Source organism: Euprymna scolopes, chromosome 28 (assembly GCF_053919585.1).
Source record: "Euprymna scolopes isolate OS-2025 chromosome 28, ASM5391958v1, whole genome shotgun sequence".
Classification (NCBI taxonomy): Eukaryota; Metazoa; Mollusca; class Cephalopoda; order Sepiida; family Sepiolidae; genus Euprymna; species Euprymna scolopes.
The window spans coordinates 33,574,290-33,599,447 of NC_136509.1; positions in this window are offsets into that span (position 1 = coordinate 33,574,290).

The window sequence follows — 25,158 nt, forward strand, 5'->3', positions numbered from 1 at the left end:
AATATTTAAATAAGGTGAGTTCCTTTTAATATAGATCTTGCGTTAATAGAAAAAAAAATCAGTGTTCGATTGTAAGTTGTACAAGAACTAAAATATATATATATATATATATATATATATATATATATATATTATTGGTTTTAATCTGTTTAGTTACATATGTTTCCACTACCAGAATCGAATTAATGATCCGATAGTTTCATCAGACTTTGCAGATTTAAAAATAAAACCAAAAAAATCTGCAAAGTCTGACGAAACTATCGGATCGTTAATTCGATTCTGGTAGTGGGAACATATTTAACAAAGCAGATTAAAAACGGCAATAAAAATATATTTTGCTCTAAAGTAGTATTGAGCACTTTTTAAGGTTTTTTAACATTTACTCATATATATATATATATATATATATATATATATATATATATATATATATATATATATTATTTAAATACTGTAAATTAATGTGTCTGCTGAGGGTACCCATGTTTCGTCCGTTTGGTCATCTTGGAATTAGGGAAAATTTTGAGCTCCAAACAGTGTCATCACGATAAAAAATACACTTAATAACCCTGGCGAAGCATCAAGTATTCATCTACCGACAAGATTTGAATTACACTTCAAACTCATGTAGTGAGTTCAATATATCGGCTATGGCTGCGCTGGATGGATGATGGAGTTTAGTTTAACAGATTTGCTTTGAAATTTATATTAAATAACAATGCGATATAAAGCTTATGTGTCATTTAATTTATTTAGATCACACACACACACACACACACACACACACACACACACACACACACACACACACATCACAATTAATTTTGTTATTTTTATTAGCGATAGTAGGAACATGGGAACGCCACCGTTGTATTTAAAATAATTTATCTAAGATGTCGAGAGTTTGCTCCCTTGCGCACCAATGCATGCATTATGTTTCACCTTTAAATGAATATATATATGTGTGTGTGTGTGTGTGTGTGTGTGTGTGTGTGTGCGTATACATACACACATACATAGTGATTGGATAGTAACTTCCTATACTTGAAATTTATTACTAAAATAAAATTCTTACAAGAAATGAAAAGGGGGGAGGGTGAGGAGTGGAAGTTGTGTGGGTGCCTCTTTAGTCCTCACATCCCATGGACAATATTTTTGACAGTGGGAAAACAGTGTTGTTTCATTAGTAAAAGAAGATATAAAAAAACAAAAACAAAATAAAAACGGTAAAGTTCCTTGTGAAATCAGTTGATGCGGTTCCCAGACGCCATGAAAAGGTAGTGTCGAATACTGGCACTCATATTGAATTCTAAATTAAATTTTATGCTATGCACTTTCTTATCAGAAATAAATTACAAACACTTAATGATATGAAGTTATTTTCAATCGCTATATATATATATATATATATATATATATATATATATATATATATATATATGAGAAAATTAATTTTTCTAAGTAAGCCGATGATGAAGGTTGTCATATTGGATTTCTCTCTTAATTTCTCTCTATTAGGTCCCATTTGACTAGGGACAGACTTCTCTTTGGACTACTGCACTGTCCGGAAAAAAAAACAATTTTCATTGTTTCAGCTTTTTTGAAAACTTTCCAATCGGATTATATGCATTGTCATGCTGGACATATTTTGGAATACATTCTATCTAAAGAACTATTTTGCCTTTTGGATCAACTTGAGAGGAGTTTCATCCAAGCTGAAATATTATACGCCATTTGTTTTTATATTAGTTTTTTTTTTTACATATCCAACATTTTTTCAATTTTTTAATTTTTTTTTTTTATTTGGCAATTTATAACTACAATAAGTTGTGGTTTAACTTAATGCCTTAACTAGCAAATACTAGCATTGCTACAAATATAATTTGCTGATTTCTTTATGTCCTCTGATGACAAGAATAATAAGAATAGCATTCTTTGAAACTCCGTGGAATAAGGACTTTTTAAATTGTTTTTTGGGGTATTCAGTCGAACAATAAATTTTGATTGTAAAGTTCAACTTTCTGTCTTAATTTTCTTTCTCTTATAATAAGCTCTACTCTCTATTGCGTATTGAGCTTTTTATTCGGTTGGGATTAAATTATCTATATATAAATACTTTTATTTGTATTAGTTTGGTTTGAGATTTACCATAGCGTATATCAGGTAAACACTACATACCTTTGTTTTCATTAATATATATATATATATATATATACTGTTATTTATATATGCATAGAAAGACACAAAGGAGACGTTCGCTGAGTTTCTTCAAGGTTTTATAAAAGATAGGGGCCTTTTAAAACTAGAAAGAATTTTGACTATAAAAAATATCGAGGAAAACAATGCTAACAATATAATCATCGGATTTATACAACAGAAGAATGTTTCTTATAATCAGATTCGTCTTAACTAAAAGGAAGATCCAGGGTTTTCCCGGTAATTATATCTCTAAATAACGTCGTATCAACACAACTCCTGTATTTGGATATATATATATATATATATATATATATATTAGTCAATGTTCATTTATATGAGAGACTGATATAGTAAGTTGCATGAACTTCTGACGATGTAATATCAAACGAAAATGCACACACAAAGTTCCTTTTATATAATTTATTATTATATAAAAAGAACTCTGTGTGTGTGTGTGTGTGAGAGAGAGAGAGAGAGAGAGAGAGAGAGAGAGAGAGAGAGAGAGAGAGAGAGAGAGAGAGAGTTCCTGATAGACTCCACAGAGGCTAGGCCGATTTTTATGAAATTTCACGCAAATGTATTTTATGTATCTGGCAGTGTTCTTGAATAGGTTTTATATCGGAATGCCTTCAATAATTGAAAATATCTGATGAAAGAAGGAACAGACGATTTCGACCAAAGTTAAACCTTTATACAGCCTAACATCGCAATTTCGAGAACAATAAAAAATATGGGAGTGCGAAACATTAGTTGACCATCATTCAACCCTGGGCAACGTCGGGTCTCTCTGCTAGTAGTAGATAGATATGATTTTTTTTTTGTTCTTTTTCGTAAATAAACAACAAAAATCTTTTCTTTTTTTTTATATAATTTATAGTTTTACCGTATTAAAATAGTAAGATCCCTTTATGAAGGTCACCAGAAATTAATTTCTCTCTTTCCTTTCAATTTTATCATCCTTAATATTATTTTCGATGTGAAAGCACTTTTCTTTCTTTTTTTTCAATCTCCTTGGTTTTTGCATTATGTCTGAAGAAGGTATATAGTAGTTGTTTAGTTCTCTCCCGCTGCATTCCCCGATAAGGGCGCCTCAGGCGATTAACAATAAACCAACCTTATAGTGTACTGTCAAATCATCCATTCTACGCTAGATAAAGTATGTGACTGGATATCTATAATGTAACTGTTGAGTATGTTAACAAAGAACTGACTGCAACAATTTCGTGTGGATGTATTATAGGTAATGCCTGGGAGGAGCAATTATATGTCCTTTCATTTGCATATTTTTTTGCTAATACATAATAACGTAAATATTGAATTTGTTAATGTTCTTATTAACGTAGATTTCCCCTGTCTCTAAAAAAAAAAAAAGAGGAGATAATGCCTAGTAGAATGATATAATGACAATAAAACAGATACTACAGCCCCTACTACCGAAAGGAGAAAATAATGCCTGGGAAGGTAGTATGGTGATGAACGAATACTACACCCTTGAGTTGAGCATTTAAAGGGTCTGAAATATTATAATAAACTGATCTGCACTTTAAAAGATAGCACATCTAGTAGAAGTAATAGTATTTTCGACAACATGCAGACAGATACCAAATCTCCATCAGTAATAGACGTGAGTGTGTGCGCATGATCCTATGGTATACCTGACGTTTGAAGGTGTATTCATATCAGATTTGGTGCAATTCTATTATGTTATTTGGGAGCCTATAATTGACAAATACACCCCTACCTCAATTCTAATATTTATATCTACTAGCGGTGGGCAGGGACGCCGGTTTTGCCTGGGCATAAAATACACTTAAGTATGATATTTTAATTTGTCCAGATTTCAAATATATATTATTATATAGTCATGATTTCAAAAGTAAAAAAAGTATTTGGGTGCCATCAGCTAAAATCGAAAGTGCAGCATCCAAAGCTGGTGATGTCACCTCTGTACCAACGTGACACGCATAAAGTGATTAAAAATGCATAAAGTGATTAAAAATTAAGTGATTAAAAAATGCATAAAGTGATTAAAAATTAAGTGATTAAAAAATGCATAAAGTGATTAAAAATTAAGTGATTAAAAATGCATAAAGTGATTAAAAATTAAAAATAAACTATAATAAAGGTACAAAATGTTTAACGATTTTTTTCAATTTTGACTCATTTTTGAACCCCTTAAAAACAATTTTAACTGGCTAAAAGAATGGCCTGTAAAAAATCCAATCATTTGATGCTGCTAGTGCCGCTCTGCGACTTTTAATTTCAGAGAAGACAGAGTTTGAAAATATAGAGACAGACAGACAGACATATAACCTTTTATATATCAGATTATAATAAAGTTGTATCCCTGTTTGTTCACAATTTGATTAATATGTACAAAAGGTACACGGTTTCACAAATTAATTTTCGTATTGGAAAACGGGGGGCAGTATACTTTCATAGTATACATTTTTTTTTATACCATAGCTAGAGATCTTGTGAAGTAAACCTTTATGCCATACCCTATCAAAACCCTTAGATATGTCAAGAGCAATTGCCCTAGAAAGGTTGCTTCGGTCGAGAGATTTACTATGGCCAACGACCCTTTATCTGAGAGTCCATCTTTCAAACTCCTTGGCCTAACGTTCACAGGAAACATGAGTTGGAACAATTACATTGAAGGCATTGCCAGGGCCGCTGCAAGAAAGGTAGGCTCTCTCTACCGTGCTAGAAAACTACTAACACCCGAAATTATCCTGTACCTCTATAAGGCCACCATTCGCCCATGTATGGAGTATTGCTGCCACATCTGGGCTGGTGCATCTGCTACTAGTCTCTCGCTCCTTGACAAGGTTCAAAAGAGAGTCGCAAACCTGATAGGCCCTGAACTGGCATCTAAGCTTCAGCCTCTGTCCCATCGACGAAATGTTGCATCCCTCTGCCTGTTCTACAAGTATTTTAGTGGTGAATGCTCTGATGAACTGCAATCACTTGTGCCCCCACGACGCGAGCACCCTCGACAAACCCGACAGGCTACTAGATCCCACCCCCACACTGTAGAGGTCCCTAGATGTAAAAGATCTTTTTACTCCAATAGTTTCTTCCCCAGAACCGCAAGACTCTGGAATTCCATTCCAGGTCCCTGCTTCCCCAACAGTACTGACGTGCAGAAGTTCAAGTGTAACGTGAACCGACACCTTGCTGCCCAAATCCCTACATAGTACCCCAGTAGTTGTTGCCCCTGATAGTAGCCCCCTACACCAAAGTGGCAATTTGCCTTGTTTGGGGTGAAAATGTAATAAAAAAAAATAAAAAAAAAGATATAACTGTAAGCACATCTGCTGTAGATCTAGCAGAACGGAAACCATATTGAGTGTCACTAAGAAGGTTATTTTTGTTGAGATGGTTGATTACTTCTGTATTTAACACAGATTCCAGCAACTTACTCATGACGCACAGGAGACTTATTGGCCTGTACTGAGAGGGGGATGAGCGATCTCCTGAATTCTTAAATACAGGGCATACTGATGAAATTTTCCAGGGAGATGGGAAACTATTCTCCTTAAGACAACGTTTAAACAGTTTTGTAAGTATGGGCACTAGTTCAAGTTGAAGTTTTTTGAGTACTATAATTGGAATACCGTCAGAGCCAGTTGCTTTACTGGAATCAAGGTTTTTGATTAGCTTGGCAACATCACATACAGATATACGTATATCACATAACATGTTTTCTGATACAGGAGGAAATATTGGGAGTTGGCGTAAGTCGAAGTTCTAATCTCGACAATCAGTCTGACAGAAACTTTCGATGGCCTTTTTCCTGTCTGATTGACATAAAATATTCAGTGTAGCCCTAGGAGGTCCACGCTCCCAGCTTTCGGAAGGAGCAAGTTTATCGCCGGATAATACCGCCAAGGCTACTCAAGTATATTTTTGCAAGCCGAAGCGCTCTTTCTTTTGGAGCACTGACTCATTTTCCAACTTTCTCACCTTGTGTCACATCCTTCTGCAGTGGGAGAGAGGTAAATATTAGGAGGTTTAAACAGTTTCATTCCAGCAGGATTTCTATATCTATATACAATTTAATCAAAGGAAATCTGCATTCAAATAGTAACCTCATTTGCATATTTCATTAACAAAAATCTATTTTTATAATTAGCTCCATGTTTTTCTTTGTTGCAATGGGTCTGCTTTAATTGTTCTATTTAGAAATATTATGTAAAGTTGATTTATTTAATTTATTATTAAATTAGCGTACACTGATTACCTAAAAAAACAAAAAAAAACAAACAAGTTTATTCAAGCTATGAGAGTTATTTCTTTGTTTAATTTTCATAGATGAAAATGGATGTGTTTTATGCTTCCATAAATTCAACATGTAGTCCACTTTCAGGAAAATCGTAAGAAGTTAGGGTTTGTGGTGTACCTTTGATAGTATGTCGTTGATAGGACTGTGACAACAGAATATTCTTTTCATTGTTTTGACTCTCAAGTATATATCCGACACAGTAAGACACAGTCAATCAACCGAGAACCACATCAGTCTATATAAAAACATATAAGATATTAATGGATATATACTCAAGAGTCAAGACAATGGGAAGATTATGCTGTTGTCACAGCCCTAGTGATTAGACACCGCTTAAAGAAAATATTACTTGAATTAGAATAAAAATGCAAAGAAAAGTTTACCAGAAACTCGTCTGTCGACACTTTCGCAAAAAAATGTATACAACATTATATAGAATATTTCTAAGAATATTTCAATGTAAGGTTCTAATATGGCGTCGGTTCGATAACAATTGTAGTTTTTCGTCTAATTTTATTCTTTTTATATGACAGTTTGTTTTTCATATTATTTTTTACACAGGAATCACCACTTATCAAGGTGCGGAGGCTACTCGAGGATAAGGGTTCATGAATATACATTAGTCAATGTGATTATAGCGTAGTAAACATAAGTAGTAGTAATTTTGTAAATTGGATTACTTAAGTGGACGGTTCATCTATTAATTTGGCCTCAGGCAACGCCGGGTACCCTTGTTAGTTTCATTATAATTATCATTCACTCTTATCCGTGAGTGGCTTTTGAGCATTGGTGATTACTAGGGCTGTGACAACAGAATATTCTTTTCATTCTTTTGACTCTCAAGTATATATTTGACACACTAAGACACAGTCAATAAACCGAGAACCACATCAGCCTATATAAAAGCATATAAGACACAAGAATCAAAAACAAGGAAAAAAATATGCTGTTGTCACGGCCCTAGTGATTAAACCCTCTGCTTGCAAATATATTTCAAACTGGCAACGCTGGGTATATATTCAGCTTGTACATGTATACGTAAATACAAATTTAAGAGATTCAGACAAGTCTTTGCCGCTTCGAGTTTCATGTATTCTGGGTGTTGTCAAATTAATTATCATTTTTAATCATTCTTTTATGTTTTTCTTGAATCCGTTCATATAAATATATTATGGCAAGTAAGCCACAGAGAAACGTTTGTTTCATTCCAGAAGCAAATCATAACGTGAAGATGCAAGGATTTACGTTTTGTAATCGTTTTTATAGTTTTAAGCTGTGAACACTAATTTTCAACCAATCAGTCTTTGATTTTATTAACGCCTTCGTTAGTCATTCATATTTTTTTTTTCAACCAGTGATTTTTCCTCCGTGTTTAAGAGAGATTTTAGTGTTCTTTATTACTAAGTGGATCAAACAATGGGTGACCTTGCCATGCACGAAGTCAATCACTATTAAAAATCAGTTATATATAATTAATTTACTAAAATAATAATTAAATACTGACAGACACTAGTGTTTCATCCTTTCGGGAATCTCCAGTGCAAGGTGCCACGATTAACACCAGTCGATAGATTCGAACCTGGCGACAGAAGCCATCTCTGGCTTCACTAGCAAAGACCATATCCATTTGGCTACCGTTAACCGTGACAAATGCTGTTGAATTTTTAAACATTTATTTCATTAAATGTTTTTCATGTCTGTCAGAGTGATCTAATCATTATATGATGATTTGCACCTAAGAGCTAAATTTATTTTTAATATATATATATATATATATATATATATATTATGGCAGTAGAGTTCAGTTTCCTAGAAGTACATCCAATGAAACAACATGTGTCTACGAAAAAGTGTTCAATGAGTAAACAGAGCAGGTATATTAAATTTATGTATACAAACATTGATGGTTACATATGTGCATACGTTTCTGTAATCACCCGTGCTGGGGAGATTACGTTTTCAGGCCAAGAATTACCCTTGAAAACTGACATTTCAAGACACAAAAACATTTCCTTATTTCGTTTACAAAATTAAAATCTTGTCCCCCACACATAACTCCCTCCACCATCCATATTAGGTGACAAGATTCTAATTTTGTAAACGAAATAAGGAAATGTTTTTGTGTCTTGAAATGTCAGTTTTCGAGGGTAATTCTTGACCTTAAGACGTAATCTCCCCAGGACGGGTGATTACAGAAACATGTATGCACATATGTAGCCATCAATGTTTGTTTAAATTATATATATATATATATATATATATATATATATTCAATATGTATAAAGATAGCTACAGTGACTTGTTTATGAATATAAACAAATTCAACCAGAGATTAATTTTCGATCTGGGCCCACTTTAGGCTTGAAACCTATGATACTATCTTGATTTGACTTGATGTTCTGTAATAGTTGAGCATTCCATTCTATTGAATTTCTTTCTATCAATCTGAACCAAAAAAATCATAATCTCTCTCCTCTTCGTGGCTGGGTTCGAATTTCATGACCGGCAGAAATTGTTACCCTACACTGATGATTGCGTAAGCATGCAACACTAGTGTCTGTAGGTATAAATGAACAATTATTATTTAATTATAATAAATATATAACAAGAGATAATTATTACGTTTACAAGTCAAAAGTTTCTGTAAATTTGAAGGGAATATGAACATTAATATTCAATATTTCTATGGTAATCCTAACCAGATAAAAGAAATAAAAAGCTCAATGCAATTCATTCAGAGCATTGCCAGGACCGCTGCGAAGAAGGTAGATTCTCTCTACCATGCTAGAAAGCTACTAACGCCTGAAAGTATCCTGTACCTCTATAAGGCCATCATTCGCCCATATATGGAGTATTGTTGTCATATTTGGGCTGGTGCATCTGCTACTAGTCTCTCACTCCTAGACAAAGTTCAAAAGAGAGTCGCCAACCTGATAGGTCCTGAACTATCATCTAAGCTTCAGCCTCTGTCCCATCGATGAAATGTAGCATCCCTCTGCCTGTTCTACAAGTACTTTAATGGTGAATGCTCCGACGAACTGCAGACACTTGTGCCCCCTCGACGTAAGTATCCCCGACAAACCCGACAAGCAGCTAAATCACACCCCTTCACAGTAGAGATCCCTAGATGTAAGAGAGCCTTCTACTCCAGTAGTTTCTTCCCCAGAACCGCTAGACTTTGGAATTCCCTTCCGGGTTCCTGCTTCCCCTAACTGTACTGACATGCAGAAGTTCAAGTGTAACGTGAACCGATATCTTGCTGCCCAACTTCCCACATAGTACCCCTGTAGATTATGTCTCTGATAGTAGCCCCCTACATCAAAGTGGCAATGTGCCTTGTTTAGGGTGAAAATGTAATAAAAAAATAAATATATATATATAGGAAATATAAATAGAGCTTATTATAAAAGAACAAAGTTAAAGACTATAAATTAGAACTTCCAAGAATTTATTATTCGACAGGAAACTCGAAAAGCAATTCCCTAATCCGCGGAGTTCCAAAGAATGTGCATCAGCAAAATCTTATAATTATTTTGTTTAAACTTTTCCTTTGATGAAAATATAATGAAAAGAATACATTCTTTGAAACTCTGCGGATTAGGGAATTTTAAATGTTGCTTCCTGAGTTTCCTGTTAAATAATAAATAAATATATATATATATATATATATATATATATATATAAAGTAGTAGCGTTTATGTGTGTGTGTGTGTGTATTTACAACTCTCCTACAGCCCAAACAACTGGATCGATCATGACTAAACTTGACATGATAATGGTTCCCCCAACTAAGGATGGTGCCATGCCATTTTTCCAGATTAAAGTCAAAGGTCAAGGTCATAGCCTATGTACGTATACTCTCCTACACCACTGAACTAATCATGACTAAACCTGACATGATGACGGTCTCCAACCTAGAGTTGGTGCACACTATTTTTCAAGGTCAAATGTTAAGGTCAAGACTTTGCTCTACAGAAAAGAAAATTCCTGCGCAAAACGCGAGTATATATATTTTTCTTTTATTAATATTATTGGAATTTTCCCCTTTTCTTTTCTTTGTACATATTTGTGAATTATTCCATGGATTTCTGCCTTTGGATTATTTTGGACCATCTTCCAATTACGTGATTTCCTTGGATTTTACTTGTGCAAATGGAAACTCAATTAACTTTCTTGGAGTTATATTTTTGGATTTTACCGTCATTGGATAAGTTACCTTTCACCAGACTCTCCATTCATGTGTAATCACCTTTTTCTTCACCATATTCCTTCTGCTTCACTTTCTGTTATCAAGTAAGATCTTTGACTTACTTGAAGTTTCATCAAATACTTTTGTATGCAAAATCCGATCCCGCATTTTGCTAATTCCTACCCTCTGATGAGAAGGAAAGTATTTCTTCAAAACTCTGCGGATTAAGGACTATCCACTTATCAAGTGTTTCCTTTTCAAATTAAATGTTTTTAACTCTTTTTTTAAAGTGTTTTTTAACATGTTTTATTAACTCTTTGTTCTTTGTATATATATATATATATATATAGTTTATTTAATTCTATTTTTACTTTTGTATATTTTTTCAATATAATTTATATGCATTTTTATAATTCTCCTTATACTTAACTTTGAGATTATATATATATATACACATGCACACAAGTGTTGCCTGGTCGTAAAATATGATATTTTAATTTATGCAGATTTTGCATTTATTATTATAAAGTCAATTCTCTATTGATTATTATATTGTACCCAATATATAGTGATTTCAAAAGTGAAACAAAAATATGACTCGGGTGCCATCAGCTAGAATCAAAACGAAAACAAATCGTGCTCCAGCTAACAATACATGCATATCTAAACTTGACAAATCGATGCAGTTAAATGTACATTTGCGCATACTGATACTCCCTCAGGCATTTGTCTATAAAAAATAGTCCTATAGCAATGGAAAAGTTGTGGTGCGTGTAGGCTTGAAATGCCGAAAGTATGTAATAATTGATCTGCCATCATTATATGTATCTGTGTGTATGTTTATATATGTACATGTGTATGTATATGTATAGATATCTATGTGAATATGTATGTATATATGTTTATGTGTGTTTGTATGTATATATATATGTTCGTGTGCGTATGTATGTATGTGTGTATATTTGCATATATGTGTATAAATGCATATATATGTATGTATATGTAGTTAAATGTATGTGCATATATGTGTATATGTATGTATATGTGTGTGTGTATTTGTATATGTGTGTGTGTATTTGTATATGTATGCATGTATGATGTATGCATGTGTGTATGTTTATGGATATGTGTGTGTGTGTGTGTGTGTGTGTGTGCATTTATGCATATATATGCATGTATAGCAATGACCGTCTCCAGTGTCATGTCCGCTTGAGCGTATGAATTCACCAGTAGGACTAAAAAAAAAAAAAAAAAAAAAAAAAAAAAAAATCACGTGTCTGAGGGAGAGGCACTCGTCTGACAAGACGTTGCAATCATCCTATATATATGTATCTGTGTGTATATATATGCGTATATGCGCGTGTATTGGCATATGTATTCACTTTTAACTATCTAAAAACTGTTCATTGTCAATGAACTCAAATGAACAAATGGACTTATCGTGGCTGCTACGAACATTTGAAAATGAACCCCTTAATTGCCAAACGCAAGTGACACGTACACAAATCCTTTCTCTCTCTCATCTATTTCATATACTCCAGTGTCTAGCTAAACAACCAAAAACAGCCAAATCTTAAAACCCAAAATTGAAATTCCTCTCCCCTCTCTCTCTCCCCCTCCCTATATCACTATATCTCCACCCAAGCCTAGCTAAATTTGCTACCCCCCCCCACATACACACTACAGTCTAATATATTTCAAACTTCAAAACTTAACTATTGTCGATCTTCACCCCTCCCCTGTATTATCTCTCCTCCCCCTTTTTTTTCTCTCGTATTTCCTCTAAAATCGTTCTTCCAAACAATAATAACTATTTCTGTAAGGTCTGACGAGGCTGCTGGATTGTAAATATGGTCCGGCAACCGAAACATGTGTAACTAAACAGATAAAACAGTAATAAAATAGATATATTTTTGCTCTGCAATAGTATTGAGCACTCTCTCCAGGTTTTTACTAATTACCATTTTTGATATATATATATATATATATATATATATAATTTCATTTATTCGTATTTCTTACGATCATTTTGGCTTGCAAAAATGATTGATTATTTTATTTTATATTATCGAATAAATTGGTTTAATGTTCAATAAAAAGTGGTTGATAAGGTTTCATCTACCGGGCTTTTCATTTTTGTTCTTATATGTTGTATGATCACACGCGTGAGTACGCTTCCATACATTTAGTTGTCAATTTTATATATATATATATATATATATAAGTGTGTGTGTGTGTATATGAATATACATACATACACACACATATATATGTAATGTTATGACCCTTTAGGCTGTGATCATAGCGTAGTGTCTGTTAACTGTGGCAAGCAGGGTCAATGGTTAAAACATTTTCATTGTTATTGTATTCTTATTAATTGATTTGAGCGACGGATGGTCGCTGGATCAGTTATTATGATTAGAAGAATAAACAATTAAATTGCGGAAGAAATGATTGACGTGTGAATCGCAAAAGGAATGTGAAAATAGAAAATATATGTAAACATTATTTTGGTGTTTTGAATAAACAAATAACTAGCTGTGGACATTAGGTTAGTCTGAGACACGTAATTAGTTGATGTAAGAGAACACGTGATGTAGTTAGTTTTGGAGAGATTCAGAGAGTTGAGGACTGACCACTAGAGCGGACAGATGTCTAGACAGGGGTAGATAGACAGCTAGGGAGCGAGCTGTAAGAATAGAAAATGTAGACAAACTGCAGATCCTGTGAAAACCATTTGAGACAACTGTAATAAATTTATATTATAAAAATATAAAGAGTTGTTTTAATGGTTTCACAAATACGAACAGATGTCTCAATTGGATGGTGACCGCTTCATGGTTCGTCACGGAGCAGCAGGAATATACAGAAGAACTCTTCAAGAAAAAAGTATGAAGCATATATTATTCTTTTTATATATGAACTGTAAAAATATCCCGTATGATAAGTCTGATACAACATGACTCGGTTTACACGTCAATATCATGTCCCCCTAGCTAAACAACATACATACGATTTATACGTTTATTATCTGTCTGTTAAAAGAACAATATCTCACATCCACTAGATAACACATGACACGTTTTAATATATCACCCCCTCCAATATAAACCAATATACAATATATATATATATATATATATATATATACACACACACTACTATTATTATATACTTATCATTTATTTTCCATTTTATTTATTTATATATATATATATATATATATATATATATATATATATATATATGCATGAATTTAAGGGAATTCCTTATACTTTTTAACTAAAAATCTTTAACTAAAAATAATCTGAAGAGAGCTAAACAGGGCTCAAAACGCGTTATTAAAAAATAATAAAAGTCTTAAAAAAACCTACAATTGTTGCTGGCTGCACTCTTAAATGTGTATTTATACACGAGCCGGCAGCTCGGCATTGCCTGGTCACACAATACACTTAAACATAACTATAAACATGATCATACGCGTGAGTACGTTTCCTTGTCAATTATATATATATGACAGTACCATATAACTGGAAATATTTTGCAATATCCTTTATTCAATGCATAATACTGTGATAAAATCATCTATATATCAATACAATAGCATGTATGTTATTTTCTGTGTCACACTTACATAACAATTAAACGACCCGGATGTACTTCCGTTTCTTGTAATAAAGAATTTTACCATAAGTTTTGGTTTCGGTTTTGATTTTAGTTAGTTTAGTAATCTAATTACTTTATCAATAATTTTATCAATAATTCTTCCTAAGTTTTGGTTTCGGTTACAGCTGAAGGAACTAAAGTTATATATAAGTTTGGGATTCGGTTTCAATTCAAGCTGATGAACCCAAGTAATATAGATATATTTTTTTATTTTTGAAATCACAACTTTATAATATATAAAAATTGATAGAACATTAACTCTATAATAATATATACGAAATCTGCAAGAATTAAAAATATCATATTTAAGCATATTTTACGGACTGGCTATGTCGAGCATCCCTTCTAGCTTGGATAAATACTTTTGCAGTTTTAACAAAAGAGCTACAATAATATCAGAGCGTCTCCATTTACACTGAACATCTACAGAATGCCAACATCAATATATTTCCACAGGTCCTGCAAGTATATATTATTAGTTATAGTTTCTAAAACCAAATGATATAGTTAATTCAGTTTTTACTAGTTTTTTTAATATACAAATGACTGACTTTTCCTGATATTATGTCTTACACATGTTCTATTGAGTAGCAGAAGACACTAAACAACTCCTCAGAGATGAATGAAAGGTTGGCAACTAAGTTCCCACCAAATATATATATATATATATATATATATATATATATTAAGGGGATTAGAAAAACAGTCTGAAGAGCAGAGTATATTTTAATGCGTTAGTAAATTCATTAATACAATTGAAATAAAAGAAAACATTAGTCGTTGTAATGTAGATATATAATAAGCTCGATAGGCATATATATTCTAGAGCTATTTTAATACTGAGTAATATGACTGATAATTTATATATATATATATATTAGTTATATTTTTTTGGAAAAAAGATTCTAGCAGAAAAATTCTGAAAATAAGAGCATATTATTGAGATGTGTATCGGCTGAGTAGAGCTTGATATGGTTATTTAAAACGGTCCCCTATTATCATGTTTGAAACCGACGGTACCAATGACTTATCTCATCTAAAAATTTCCGTAAACAATATATATCTAAACTTTCTGTAAATAAAAATATAAAATATTGTAGTCAACATATCGATTAGACTGACAACTAAATCCCCCCCCTTTTTTTTGTGATTTTGGAATGTATGTGTTTTTAAGTTTCAGAATCTATTTTTGGGGAATTCTATTTTAGAAAGATTTTGGAATTATTATTTTTTTTAATATCCGCTTATTTTCAGATCATTTAAAATGAATGTCAAGTTAGGATGTCTTCAAGTCCAACGTAAACAAATTCCTGATGAACCGCCCCTTTAAGTAGACACTTTTATTAAATCCCCACACTAACGTACTGGTACATGCAATAACCCTTATCCCTGAGTAGCTTCCAGGCCTTGGTAAGTGGTGATCACCTTGTAAAAAAAAAAAAAAGGAAAAAATAAACATTTTCGACAATTACTTTAATGGAATGTGCTCTGATGAACTCATAGCACTTGTGCCCCCACAACGCACATACCCCCCCAACCAGCAAAATCCCACCCCTTCACTGTTAAGGTCCCTAGATGCTGGAAAGTTTCTTTCCTCTAACTGCTACACTTTGGAATTTCTTCCTCGTTTCCTTGACTATATTAAACTGCAGAAGTAATGTCAAAAAACATCTTTCTGCTCAACTCCCCAGTCCCCTGTTAGACATGATCCCAAACAGTAGCCCCTTATGTTTCAAATACAATATGCCTTTTTTTTTTCTTTTTTTTTTAAAGAGTCAAGAGTAATAATAACATTAAATTTCTTACTTTTATTTTTAACAAGATATTAAAAATCTTTATGAACGTTGCCAACAAGGGAGAATCCATTATTAATTATTTTTTTTTTAATGAAACTTTCAAAAAATTTAAAACATTTTTCTACCTGATAATTAACAAAAAAATAAAATAAAACTAAAACTAAAATGAAAACAAAAAAAAGGACATTTATTTTGCATATTTTCTGCCATCTTTTTCCATTCCTTTTTATTAGTTCCCTACAAATCAATATCAAAATTTTATCAGTTCTTTACCTGAAGAAGGTCCAGATTTCACCGAAACGTCATATAAATTTAAAATAAAGTCTATTTAATACATATATATATATATATGTAAGTTTCCAGTCATTATTTTTATTACATACTAGACTACTCGTGACCCATTGGGTCAGTATGTTATATAAGCTATGAAATTCATGTATGAGCGTGACACTTGTGACGTAAAAAAAAATAGTTTTTTTTTGACATAACAGAAACATTTCTATGAAAGTATATTAAAATGAAAAAGAATATAGATAGATTTCTATGAGTCGTTCTCTTTATTATAATTGATTATTTTTGAAATAAAACATTTACAATTACGGAATTATAAGTGGTTGGCCATACTTATAGGTAAATGTGCACTGAACAGATACCATAATACTTATTATATAGTTAAATTCAAAATTTTGATATATCTGCTTTTTTTTTTTTTTTTTTTTTTTTTTTTTTCTTTTTTTTACATCGTTCATTTCTGTATTACGTTTAAGTTATTTTAAACCCCACTCTTCCCATGTTAAATAATAATTTCGAAATAATAACGTCAATATTTCAGCGTCCCAATTGTTCTTTGTTTATTTTAAACCTCACTCTTCCCATATTAAATAATAATTTCGAAATAATAACGTCAATATTTCAGTGTGCAGGTCATGCGCACATGCGCAACCGACTGTCGTAAACTGGAAAGTGGGTTACATACATCGTTACAAGGTCATTTGAGTTTTATAATTATATAGATAAATAGCAATAGATGTAAATTTATATAGAATTTTAAAAAAATATTTTACAGCATTCAATATATAAGAGCGAATGAATATATAACAAAAGTCTATATTCCAAATTTTAGTATGTTGACCATCTTACCATTTATTCCTTCAAGTATGTTTGACATGCACAATTCTTGACAGCACCTATTTCGTAGCGCAAAATCATCTATTTAATTATTACATCAATCAATGAATTTATTTTGCCCTTAACTCATCTGAAGGAAAAGCACTTAGCAATTTTAAAAGAAAATAAATGCATATGGGCATGATTACAAAATATGAAAAATTGGGAGAGAAATTACCTTTTTGTCCTTTTTATAACGCTATCCTTGAATTAAAATTTTTTTACTTCAATGATTGATATAATAATTACATGATTTTGTGATACAAAACAGGTGCTAATTTTAATTTATTTATTGAGGCGATTCGGAGTTCCTATCCAGTCATGGTTACCACCTGACAAAAGCCAAAGGAATAGTAGTTCGAAACGATGTGAAACAACAACTAAGAAAGATGAGTATAATAGTCCACAATAAATAAAATTAATAAATAATACTCATCTCAATAATGAATTCCAATTAAAATAAAATATATATATATATATATATATAAGAGTAGGTAGTAGTTTGCTTGAAGCATTGTTGGTAAAGAAATACATAGAATTTTTTTTTTTTTGAAAGCCAAAGACAATGTGGGGAAAGACCGGAATTATGAAAGTAAAGAAAGAAAAACAAACTTTGATTAATTTCGACTCGGTTATAAATAATTATACATTGAGGTGAGCAAAGATAGACAAATAAAGGCTAGACACTCCTCTACTCAAGCACACCCATCTACATTTGTTTGTTTTTCTTTACTTTCATAATTCCGGTCTTTCCCCGCATTGTCTTTTAAAAAAAAAAAATTATATATATATATAAATATAAAACAGGTGCTGTCAAGAATTGTGCATGTCAAACATACTTAACGGAATAAATGGTAAGATGGTCAACATCTTGCAATTTGGAATATAGACTTTTGTCATCTATTTTTTATATGCTCTGTAATTACATTGAGCTTCATAAATTAAAGGATTGGTATAAATAATAGGTGAAATATAATAATAAAAAAAACATTCCCACACACACAGGCATATATATATATATATACACATACACACACACACACACATATAATTTAATAGGAAATCCACTGTTTAAGAAGAACTCGATATTCAAAATTTGTTATATGCTCTGCAATATCAATTTAAAAAGAAAATAAATGCATACCAGCATGATTACAAAATCCGAAAATTGGGAGAGAAATTAGTTTTTCTCCTTTTATTACGCTATCTTTGAATTTAAAAAAATTTTAAATCGTGCCAATATGGATTTATTTTCTTTTAAAATTGATAAGTGCTTTTTCTTCTGATCAGGTAAGGGCAAAATAAATTCATTGATTGATGTAATAATTAAATGAATGATTTTGTGCTACGAAACAGGTGCTGTCAAGAATTGTGCATGTCAAACATACTTGAAGGAATAAATGGTAAGATGGTCAACATCTTGAAATTTGGTCTTTTATTTGTTATATGCTCTATAATTACATTGAACTTTATAAATTAAAGGATTGGTATAAAAAAAAAAAGGTGAAATCAAATTGAAGGAACATATTTTCACCTATAATATATATATATATATATATATATATATATATATATATTAAATACTAAGTTCGAAATAAAACAATGTGGAAACAATCGATTTTGTCATTAATTTTTTCGTTTGAAATTTATTTATAAAAAACATATATTAAGCTCCGTTTTATTGGAAGAATATTGAGCTTCTATTTTCTTTGGAAGTTGTAAACTGAATTCAGTTTGGGAAGCTTATATTAAGAATTTTTCCAAGAAAATTTTTTACTTGTAAACTAATTTTTATATACATGGTGCGGAGTAAGGTATTTGAGGATACTTATATTTTTGTAATTTAAATTAAAAATATACTAATTAATTTTTTTTTTTTTTTTTTTTTTTTTGCTTTCAGAAAATACCATGACAAATACTACTATGATGAAATTATAAGACACACTGAAATAGTGTCTATAATAAAAGAGAAACACAACAATTCAGAAATTGCAAGATTTCTAAAAGTCGCCAGTAATGGTTTTCGATATTGTTAGCAGTGAAGGGCACATTATGCCGCCTCATTTTTTTTCCACAGGGGTTTAGTCTATGTAGATGTTTATGTTGAAACTCTTTAAACCATTATTAAATCTTGGATAGACAACATAGTTAATGGAAGAGCCTATATCTTCTAACAAGATTCAGCACCATTCCAACACCAGACCTACATCCATTGGATGATTACATGTGTGGGCGTTGTTGAAAAGGAAGTTAATAAGCATCTCCATAACACCAAATCTTTTCTAATGGAAGCAATAGAAGACATAAATAAAGACAACCTGATCAAAGATTCTAGTTCCTTTCGAACTGAGTCATGATAGAAGTCGAAAGAGGATGCACACAGAATAAAATCGAGAATAATATCATATTTGTTTTCTTACAAGAAATTGTAAATTTCAACGATTTAACAAGTCCATTTTCTGTTTTTCTAAAAGTGTTTAAGATTTCCTCAAATACCATACACACCCTGCATATATGTGTGTGTGTGTGTGTGTGTGTGTTGCGTTGTGCCGTAAATACAAGAAAACCTGTGTCCATGAATAACTAATATATCAATTAGAAAACCGGTTTAACAAAGCTCAATTATCCACTTGCAAACATTCAGCTCAATATTTAGTGAGATAGAGCTATTTGTGTATCTAACGATTAAAATTATTTTCAAATCATAATAATAAGAGTATACACAAAGTCACTAAAGGTGTTTACAGCTGTTTCAATACAATGTTTATTTTTAGTCATATAATGCAACAGAATGGTTCAAACATAAAACTGCATTACCTAACTAAAACTATTGTCTTGAAATAGCCATAAACAACTTTATTTAGGGTATGATTAGAAAAATATTTAAATCCTTAAAAATACATATGTACTGATACATTATTTCACAAAAGTTTTTAATGGAATTTTGAACATTTCAGATAAAAAGATCATCACATACTTATATGTACCATGTCGAAATTAGTATAAATTCCAAATAATGATCCAGTATACATGTTACATCTATTTTTCACACATACACAAGCTCCTGGATATGACCTTAAACTATATCCAGTGGTGAGGCCCCAACTTGCGGGCTTTGGGGAGTGTGGAGCTACCCTTTAATTGCCATTGCTCCCAGGTCCACTCTGACCCGGAGTGATAGTACCCGTTAGGATCCCAACTATGGGTTGAATAGAAATCCGACTTAAAAACAACAAATATATTCTATTAAAAATTTTTTCTTTAAAATCTTTGGATTCGGCATTAAATAACCGGAAAAGGGCCCATATGCCGTTAAACAAAACCAACCAACCAACACATACACAATCAGACACTAGCGATTTGACATTTTCTATTCTTTTAATGGCAAATTTTGAGGAAAGCAAGGGAGATAAGTCAGTTTGCCATGATTGTTTGCACAATGCTTACACATTAAAAATATGATAAAACTCGTTAATTTGATAAATTCTATTTTTATTTGTAATTATTTTTCTGCTCTATCCTTTAAAAAAAATTTAAAGAATTTACACTGATTTCGACACGACACGCAAGTATGTGATAACGTTTGTTTGAGATATGATTATACTGCACAAGCACCGTTTTTCTTGAGCAGTATCAAGTGAAATTTTATCCTACTTGAGGATTTTATCGATCTAAACATGATCGGAAAATATATCTAAAAAGGATTAGTCTCACGTGATAATTGCAAGAGTAAAAAAAAACAAAATAAAACTACTGTATTAGTACATGTTTTATTTTCAAATCATTATTAATGCAAGAGTATACACAAAGTTATTAACAGCTGTTTCAAGACAATGTTTATTTTTTTTTATTCATATAATACAAAAAACAATGGTTTGAACATAAATTTGCATTGTATAACTAAAACTATCGTCTTGGAACAGAGGTGAACAACTTTAATACCTCTGCGTTTACTCTTTAGGTGCTTCTACATAATAACGAAAAAAAAATATTGGATTTCAAGTGAAACAAATGATACCTCTATACTGGTGAAGTCTCAAATAGTAACATATCCAAAAATTTCAAAAACCGATAAGGTAGAAAAATAATTATTAATGAAATAAGAAATTTGTGAAATCACTGCATTACGCTTACAAAAAAAAAGTTGACAGGGGGAGAAAATTAAGTTCTGTTGTTTACATCACGTGATGAATGTAATTCCAAATGTCGGACAAATTTTATACTGCATCTAAACTTTTCAAAAACTGTTTTTCATTAATTACTTTTTCTACCTTATCGTTTTCTGTAATTTTTTGGATATGTTATATTTGAGACATGACAATTACGTAGGTACCATTTGTTTAACTTGAAATTCAATATAGTTTTCGTTATTATAATATAGAAGCACCATTATTTGTAATTTAATTAGAAAATAAGGTTATTGTCCTATATTTAAAAAAACAAAAATAAAATACCTGTATGATGGACATACGTGTGATAGAAAGAAAAACGTCATACTTCAAAAATCATATAAATTGATCAAGTAGTTTTTTGTTTTTTTTTTAACTAAGAAAATCAAATTTTATGTGGAAGCAAGGATGGAGTGTCTTACTCCACCATCTTAAATAAACAAAGGGAAATAATTCAAACTTGAGATTTTTTGTTTGTTTACAGCCTAGTAATGACTACGTTTTACCATTAATCACTTAAAATGGTGAAAAACAAAAAAATTTCTGTCTGTCTCTCACACACACATATATATATGTGGCTTTCTGGTACCTAAGGTACTTAAGCTTTTATGCATTTTTATTCTCATAGCATTATTATGCTAGTTGACATGTCGCAGAATGGATCTTGTAATCCTAAACTTACTTATTAATAGTTTTTCTTTTTCTATTTTATTATTTAATTCACCAAAAAAAATTTTGTTCATATATTAGTAAAATAGTAACCGTATTATTTTACATTTTTATTTAATTGGGGAAGTGGTATTATCCACTGGAGAGCCATGTATTAAACAGCTGTCCTGTTTTTAAATCTCCGAAACAGCTTCATGGTAAGAAGCTGATGCTCCCTGTTTTCTATTTACAAAATTTTAGTTAAGGTTTTCTCTTTTCTTCCTTATGTAGTAAAATTCTGTTTTAAAATTGAAGACTTTTGCGAAATCGGCTTATGTAAGTGCTAAGTCTATTTCTATTTAACAATTTTAGTTAATGCCTTTTTTTTCTTCATCCTTATATAAATGAATTCTCTTTTGTCATTATAAACTTTTTAGAAGTCGGCTTATGTAGGTGCTAAGTCTGCGATAGGTTAAAGTTAATATATTTTTTTCCATCCGGGAATTTATACTAGATTCTGCATTTTTGCATTTATTTTTATTCAAAGCTTCATTAGACTATATATATATATATATATATATATATTAATAAAAAGAAATAATATAAACAAAATTACATGATAATGACATTGGACATGCTAATGTTTTGTGCAAATAAAAACCAGAAGCCCTCATCAGGCGACTTAATAAACAGTTACTTTCCACAGAAGAAGCCAGAAGAGGATTGGTTTCTTCTGTGGAAAGCAAACATATATATATATATATATATATATATTTTTTTTTTTACAAAGGAGTCATCACTTATCAAGCTCCAGAGGCCACTCGAGGATAAATGTTAATGAGTGGTGTACAGTAGTCAAAAGGAACATGTCGTAGGAATCGTTAGTAGTAGAAATTTGGTAAATTGGATTACTTAAGGGGATTGCTTATCAAGAATTTGTTCACATTGGACTTGAAGACAACCATATTGTAGTCAGTTGGAAAGCAGGAAAACGGAACAGAGTTACACACACACACGACCATGTAAATTTGTTTATATTAAAAAAATATATCTTGCTCTTCTTTAATTGAGCACTCTTAATAACCCTGTTAAATTCATTAGTTATCACTCTTGAAGTCCTTTAACCGTATATATATATATATATATAACTATTTGATCAATTTATATAATTTTTGGAATATGACCTTTTCATTCAGTGATAGGTATGTACATTATGAAGATGTTTTGGTATCGAGAGAATTCTGGACAACCACGGTATATAGTTTAAATCCTTAGAAATACAATACTGTAATAATATATCTCGTCATAGTTTTCGTGAGTATCAATTGAAACTTGATCCTGCTTGATTTTTAAGAATCTAAACATGATTAAAAAATATATTTAAAAGGGATCAGTCTCACGAGATAATTGCAAGAGCGTAAAAATATGCATATGTGCACGCATGTATGTGTGAAAAACTTGCTTCCTCTTCAATAAAATCTAATTTTTGATTTATAGAGTATACACAAAAGGTATTCATGTTATCTACAGCTGTTTCAAGACAATGTTTATTTTTATTCATAATGCAACATAATGGTTTAAACATAAAATTGTATCTACCGCCTCGCATAAACAAAGGGAGATAATTCGAACGTCTGAGATTTTTTTTTGTCCGTTTGTCTTTCAGCCTAGTAATGGCTATGATTTACCATTAATCGCTTAAAAAAAAACAAAAAAAACAACAACAAATAAACAGAAAACTGCATTGCATAACTAAAACTATTGTCGTTAAACAGATGTGAACACCTTTAATACTTGCTTTAATAGAAAAAATATACAACTTTTTGGCATTCTGGCATATTTCTCAATGTATTACAGTGTTGCATCACTTCCCTTGTTTTTAGATGGTGAAACATATTCCAACAGATATTTTAGTTGAAGGAATTTATCACATTCTTAAATGAATAATAATAATAATAATTATTAGTAGGAGTAGTATTTGTATTATTATAATTAGTTTGGCGTAAGAATATTTTTCTGTAAAAAAAAAAACGTTTATTTGCTTTTAAGAATGTTTCACGTAAAAAGTTAATTACAAGAAATAAAAATTACACATTTATTAAATAAAAATAAGAATTGTTCATTGTTTCACTTATTTTCATGTAAAAATGATAATGATAAATAATAAAAAAAATGATATTAGATATCATAATACATAAGTACTAATTATTATTATTTTTTAATTTTTCTTTTTTTTTTTTACACGGTGGTCACCACTTATCAAGGCCCGGAAGCCACTCAGGGATAAGGGTTATTACAAGTACAGTACGTTAGTGTGGAGATTTAATGAAGTGTTTACTTAAGAGGGCGGTTCATTAGGAATTTGTTAACATTGGACTTAAAGACATCCAAGTTGTAGTCAGGTGGGAAGCAAGCAGACGGAACAGAGTTCCACAGGCATGCAGTTCTAAGAAAGAAGCTTTGTTCATGGAATCTACGTTTTGATTTAGGCACAGATAAAGAGTGGGGAAATTTTTGACAGTGGATTCAGCTAGACGGGTGTTTTTCATGAAGGATTGGCGAGGGGGGGGGACCAGAGATTGGAGTTCAGACAAGCACCTGCTATGGAAATAACGATAAAACAAGGATAGGCTCGCAACGTCTCTTCTGTGGGAGAGAGGTTGCAGGGTAGAGAAAAGGGCATCCCCCACTAAGCCACAAAGTCTATTTTGTACTCTGTCAAGGCAGGATAGGCTGTTTTTAGCAGCTCCTGCCCAGATATGGCAGCAGTATTCCATCCTTGGACGTACTTGGCTTTTATATAGATAGAGAATTGCATCAGTAGTGAGATATCTTCTGGAGCGGTAGAAGGATCCCACCATCTTTCCAGCGACCTTGGCAACAGACTTGATTATTATTATTATTATTAATGCCAGATTTGTGGTAAGACCTCAGAGTCAATTATGCACCTTGCAGCAGGGTGTAGTGGATTAGCCTAGAGAGAGTACCGCAAAAGACATGATCACATGGAACTCCTGATATATTAGGAGGTCCATA